This window comes from Triticum aestivum, chromosome 7A, assembly GCF_018294505.1.
Source record: "Triticum aestivum cultivar Chinese Spring chromosome 7A, IWGSC CS RefSeq v2.1, whole genome shotgun sequence".
In the NCBI taxonomy this organism is placed as follows: Eukaryota; Viridiplantae; Streptophyta; class Magnoliopsida; order Poales; family Poaceae; genus Triticum; species Triticum aestivum.
The window spans coordinates 6032011-6038799 of record NC_057812.1 but is presented as its reverse complement, the minus strand read 5'-3'; the positions used below and the strand labels follow the sequence as shown (position 1 = coordinate 6038799).

General features: G+C 43.1%; 1 pseudogene; it reads right to left on the bottom strand.

Moving 5' to 3' along the window:
* Nucleotides 1-2518: 2518 nt before the first annotated feature.
* The window catches only part of LOC123152734 (BTB/POZ and MATH domain-containing protein 2-like), a 12487-nt pseudogene continuing 8216 nt past the window's right edge, over nt 2519-6789 (bottom strand).

The window sequence follows — 6789 nt, the reverse complement described above, 5'->3', positions numbered from 1 at the left end:
CCTCGTGGGCCCCCTGTTGCTCTATCGACGTACTCCTTCCTCCTATATATACGTAGTACCCCCAAACTACCAGATACGGAGCCAAAACCCTAATTCCACTGCCGTAACTTTCTGTATCCACGAGATCCCATCTTGGGGCCTGTTCCGGAGCTCTGCCGGAGGGGGCATCGATCACGGAGGGCTTCTACATCAACATCATAGCCTCTCCGATGAAGTGTGAGTAGTTTACTTCAGACCTACGGGTCCATAGTTATTAGCTAGATGGCTTCTTCTCTCTTTTTGGATCTCAATACAAAGTTCTCCCCTCTCTTGTGGAGATCTATTCGATGTAATCTTCTTTTGTGGTGTGTTTGTTGAGACCGATGAATTGTGGGTTTATGATCAAGTTTATCTATGAATAATATTTGAATCTTCTCTGAATTCTTTTATGTATGATTGGTTATCTTTGCAAGTCTCTTCGAATTATCAGTTTGGTTTGGCCTACTAGATTGATCTTTCTTGCAATGGGAGAAGTGCTTAGCTTTGGGTTCAATCTTGCGGTGTCCTTTCCCAATGACAGTAGGGGCAGCAAGGCACGTATTGTATTGTTGCCATCGAGGATAACAAGATGGGGTTTATATCATATTGCATGAGTTTATCCCTCTACATCATGTCATCTTGCTTAAAGCGTTACTCTGTTCTCTTGAACTTAATACTCTAGATGCATGCTGGATAGCGGTCGATGTGTGGAGTAATAGTAGTAGATGCAGGCAGGAGTGGGTCTACTTGTCTCGGGCGTGATGCCTATATACATGATCATACCTAGATATTATCATAACTATCCTCAATTCTGTCAATTTCTCAACAGTAATTTGTTTACCCACCGTGAATACTTATGCTCTCGAGAGAAGCCACTAGTGAAACCTATGGCCCCCGGGTCTATCTTCCATCATATTAATCTTCCAATACTTAGTTATTTCCTTTGCCATTTATTTTACTTTGCATCTTTTATTTCTCTTTATCATAAAAAAATACCAAAAATATTATCTCATCATATCTATCAGATCTCACTCTCGTAAGTGACCGTGTAGGGATTGACAACCCCTTTATCGCGTTGGTTGCGAGGATTCATTTGTTTGTGTAGGTGCGAGGGACTCTTGCGTGGCCTCCTACTGGATTGATACCTTGGTTCTAAAAAACTGAGGGAAATAATTACGCTACTCTGCTGCATCACCCTTTCCTCTTCAAGGGGAAACCAACGCAAGTGCTCAAGAGGTAGCAGATGCCGCCTTGCCGGAGGTCAGGGGCACAAACTCTCCCGGAGGTCTTGGCCGGTGTCGTGGACGAAGCACGACACTGAAGAGGAGATGAGGAGAGGTGGGGCCGGTGGTGGGCTTCTGGCCGCGGCGACGTGAGCTAGTAGATTCGGCGTGGTCTACTGCATACTTTGTGGGTATCAAACATCACTTTATAACTGGGTGATCATAAAGGTGTTTTTCAGGTATCTCGAAGCTATTTGTTGGGTGCATGGATCTAGTGGGATTTTTCACGCCATGTGACGGAAATATATCTCTGGGCCCTCTCGGTAATACAACATCATATGAAATTTTCAAGCATGTGACTAATGAGTTTAGTCACGGAGATCTTGTACTACGGAATGCGTAAAGAACTTGCCGGTAACGAGAATTAAGTAGGTATAGCAATACAGATGATCGAATCTCAGGCAAGTGACATATCGCTGGACAAAGGGAACTGTATACGGGATTGTTTGAATCCTTGACATCATGGTTCAAACTGATAAAGATCTTCATTGAATATGTGGGAGTCAATACGGGCATCCAGCTCCTGTTATTGATTATTTACCAGAGAAGAGTCTCGGTTATGTCTACATGTTCTCGAACCTGTAGCTAGGGTCACACACGTAATGTTTGGTAACGCTAGGGTAGTATTGGGATAATTATGATGCTTAGTCCGAAGGTTGTTCGGAGTCCGGAGGTAAAGATTTATATATAGAAAGTTGTTATCGGGGTTTCGGAAAAAGTTTAGTTTTTTTCGGTATTGTGTTGGGAAGGTTCCGAAGGGGTCCACAAGTGGCCCCATAGGCCAACATGAAATGTAGAGGACGCCTTGGCCTTATTAGGCCAGGCGCACCAGACCCTACCTAGCCCATGTGGCCAGGGATGGGGAAACCCTAAGGGCGGGAGGCGCCACCCTAGCCTAGGAGGGAAAGGCACTTCCCTTGGCCGCCACCCCTCCCTTGGAGGAGGGCTAGGACTGGCCGGCCCCTCCCTCACCCCTATATAAAGAGGAGAGGGGCGCTGGGGCTGGCCACTCCAAACCCTAGCCGCCTCTCCCTCCCGTTACCTCTCCTCCTCCTCACACGAAGAGACAATATACCAATATGTTGGATTTTTCTAATTCAGCATACATGCAATGTCTGACGAGACAATTAGAAGCAAAACGAACAAACTACGATATCGATATAGGATGAGCTATATATGCAAAAGAGTGTCACTTGAAGAACATGCATACCAGAGTGTCATTTCCGCTGGTTTGAAGCAAGCATGGCAATGAGCTCGTACAAAACAGAGGGGTAGGTCGTAGCTATATGCCCCAGCCATCAGTAGCCATTAGTGTCTGCAAACACGAGGGAGATAGGACTTGGATAAACTTCAAGCATGCCTCCTTCAATCCATGGCGGTGGTGCTGCTCGGCTAGAGCAAGAGTGGACACCACCGAGCTCACACCTACATGCTCACACAACTGCTTTTCACATATGAACTTGAGCCGCTGGAGATTGTATCTGTCTACCGCCACAAACAAGTCTTGCAGCCATTGCAGAAGCATTTCATCCTCTACCGCCTCTTCTTGTGTTGGCTCCGCAACTTCTGACATTTTCTTGTCCACAACTTTCTCTACTTGTCCTTGTTCCACAACTCGTGGCATTTCATCCTCCTCCATGATGTCCTCCATCTCAGGAGAAGAGTCTGTGTAGATGAAGCAAAGCAAAGCCCTAAACACTTTAGTTTCCATATTTGTGATGTGTATGACATTGGACGTAGCGGTGCCAAAGAGGTGCGCCATGAACACTTCAGACCTGGCAGCGAGCACACACCGGTGTGCAGCGAACGTCTTGCCGCCGACCTCGAATGTCACATCAGCACCCACCTTATTCCGAAGGAGATCGCTAAAATGTTGGTGCATGTCAGGCAGGAGAACCTCGGTACCGGTGCCGGAGCCAATGGCATCTGGCGTGTTGTCCTTGCACACCACAATATCACACCGGATGGTGAAACAATCAGACTTTAGACTGGCCGATCGCTCAAGGGCAGCTTCTCTCATGAACTTGTCGCAACCCCAACAAGGTCACATCTGCGGAAGTCATGGGTTTTACGAGTCGCACGGATGTACGTCGGCATCTGCTTCTCGACGTCATCGACGAGACTGAAACTGAACTTGGCCTCCACACCCTCTTCGACATATTCGTCATATAAATGGGTAATATCGAGCGAAATGGAGTCGGCACAGTTTGGGTTTGCGCCATTAGGATAGTACTCGATGGAATACTCATGGCCTCCCACCCTGAACAATTCAGTGCACCAGCTCTCGCCGTTGGGCAACTCTTTTTTTATACCAGAGTAGCCCTTGACCATGAGCAGGTGTTACACGCTGCTCGCGCCGGCACTGGCGCGCGCCGACGCCCGACGTTACGCAAGAGCACGGCTTGTCGCCGTCAAGGACGGACACGCCGGCGAACGTCGACATGACAAACCTGCTGCGACCACACCGAAAATCTGCCAACTCAGTCACAGTTCTCCATTCCTAAGTTTAAGAGTTGGGAGCTTGGACCAAGGATCTGGGGAACAAACCTGGGCTTGCACCGGAGGCCTCACGGAGTCGCCACCGCAAGAAGACGATGCTGCACCACCCCGGAAAGAGAAACAGAGTTTGCGGCAAGCTCCGACGCCGCTCCGCCCTGGAAACAGAGCTTTGCGGCAAGCTGAGGGGCGAACCTGCTCACCGCCCGCTGCCCCACCCCGTGATGCACGTGGTCGGCGGGAGACGCCGTCGCTCCACTCGCTGCGCCGCCGGCGCCACCGACGGTCCTACGCGGCAACAGAGAGAGTTACCGCAGCGGCTGCTCGACGCGTGCGGCCTGGGCCTGCCAGGGGCTAAGGTTTAATAGTACTAGTCGCAAACCCGTGCGACGCACGGGCTAGTTGTCATATACTTTCTTTGTTCCAAAATAAGTTAACTGCTTTTAGTTCATTTTGCAATGGTGAGAGTATTATTTTGCTGTCTACATTGACCATATAATGATTTGTGATTTTGCAGTGATGTGTGTGTACTCATATAGCTTTGGAGACATGGGAGTTCATATATAGGAGAATTTCGGATGGTAAAACAAATGAAATTAGTATAAATAATGTTCCCAAACTCATGAGTCTTGTGAGAACTTAGTATCAAAATATTGTTCTGAGGGTCATCGTTTAAAGAATTTTGAAAATGGTTGAAGCAGTTATGCGTTCACAATTCCCCTAGAAGTATGCTTGTTGGCCATATTTGGGAAGCTGTAGAGCTACCAAATACCCTGATAATATTTACATAAACAAAGGGATGTGATGTTTTCTACATGTAACTGCCTCAAAATATGGTTTAACAACATAAAGTATGTTAAACAAATTTACTTTTTGCTAAAAGGTTTTTATGTCTATGCTATTGTATGCTGAAAGATATACGATGTTGCATCTTTGCGACTCCAAATATAACATAGTAATATTTTGTGCAACATCTGAATGTCAATGGATGGCGCAGTCCGAAGCATACTAACAACCTTCTCTCATTCTGGTTATATTATGTTTGGTTCAATGATAATACTATCACTCAATATTTATAGAAAATAGTTTCACAACATCATATTTGATTACAATGATTTATTAGCATATGATATGAAAATCAAAACTCAAAGTAAAATGTTACTATCGTGCTATGTCCAAATTGTCTTAAATTTAAAAAATAGGGAGTAATTGACTTAGCTAAAATCTCATGTATGTATAGTACATGAAAGATTATATTTATTTCATTACGTCTATACCTATAATTGGGAAAATAGTAGCTGACCCCAGCTCGATGCACCCACGCTACACTCACAAAAGATAACATATAAAAACATTTAGAAAAATCTAAAACTTTCTGGAAGAGATTGCGAACAAATGAAATAGATGCTTGCAAAGACTGGTGGTCAAATGACCTCCAAGGAGCTCTGTACAAAATAAGATAAAATTACAAATTGTGCGCAAATATACATTTTCAGTAATTTTGTTTTTTTTTCTGCAGATCTCCTCGGAAGTCATTTGACCACCAAACTTTGCAAGCATCTGTAACATTTGTTCATAATCATTCTCACAAAGTTATAGATTTTTTTAAATATTTTTCTATGTTTTCTTGCGTGGGTGCACCAAGTTGGGGTGTAGAATCTACTCTCATACTAATTAGCCTGGTTGAAATTCTCCAAAGTATATAAGTACAGAATTGGTATATGCCCATTTTCCTTCAAAAAATGGAACATTCCCATTTTTTGGGAAAATAAAAAATAATTAATTCATTAGTTCCATAAACCTATACCGAATAAAAGCAGAGAATTTTACAATTGTTCCGACAGTACTTAAAGAGTATAAGAATGTACCAGAATCAACAATTCAACATGTACATTGTTAGAAAATGAATACTTTCACTAGTAGAAAAGGGGCCTATTGTCCCGGTTGGTGAGGGCCTTTAGTCCCGGTTCATGAACCGGGACTAAAGGGTCGGTACTAATGCCTTGGCCCTTTAGTCCCGGTTCAATCCAGAACCGGGACTAAAGGGCGCGGCCACGTGGAGCTCCACCTTTAGTCCCGGTTGGTAACACCAACCGGGACTAAAGGAAATTTTATGATTTTTTTTGAAAAAAAAAATTTGAATTTTTTTTTGAATTTTTTTTTATTTTCAAATTCTGAATTATTTTAACCTCTAGTCTGTAATCACCACCCCTCATCACTTCTCAATTTATCCTCTAATCACCCCTCATCATTCCAAATCATCTAACTTCCCGAACGGTCACCCATCCTCCCACTCCCCCAGCCTGAGCACTCTCAACTTCCGGGTTCTATTCTCCCTCGCTCCAAGTCTGCACTTGTTGTTTTCCTGACAATAGTAAGATGTCAATCCTATTAACCTTCAGGAATTTTGCTTGAGCATGAAGTGACACATTTCACTGTTTGAGTTTGAAACTATTGTTTTAAAAAACAATAATTATTTAGTAACACTAATATTTCTTGAATAATTAGTTTGACCATAGTTTGACCACAGTTTGACCATAGTTTGACCACAGTTTGACCATATTTGACCAAAATTGAAATAACTGAAATAATTATTTAGTAACACTAATATTCTAGAATAATTAGTTTGACCATAGTTTGACCATAGTTTGCCCACTGTTTGAATTTTTTTCGATTTATTCCACTCTAGATCTTAAAAGCCCCGTAACTTTTTTTCTGTTAGGTTTTTGAGGATTTTGAAAATGTTTAACGGGGTTCCCCCGATTAAATTCGGATGTAACTTTTCGAGTAGATGATTTTTCATATAAAAAACTTTTTCATCCGAGTTAGTATGCAAAAGTTATGCCCATTTTTACAAATTTCGGAGAGATTTTGCAAATAAAGTCAAAATTCACATTTGCAAATTTTCCCAACAACTAGACCACAGATCACATGGGAAACTTATTTTATTTTATTTTTTTGATGACATTTCCATCATTTTCTTTTGTTTTTT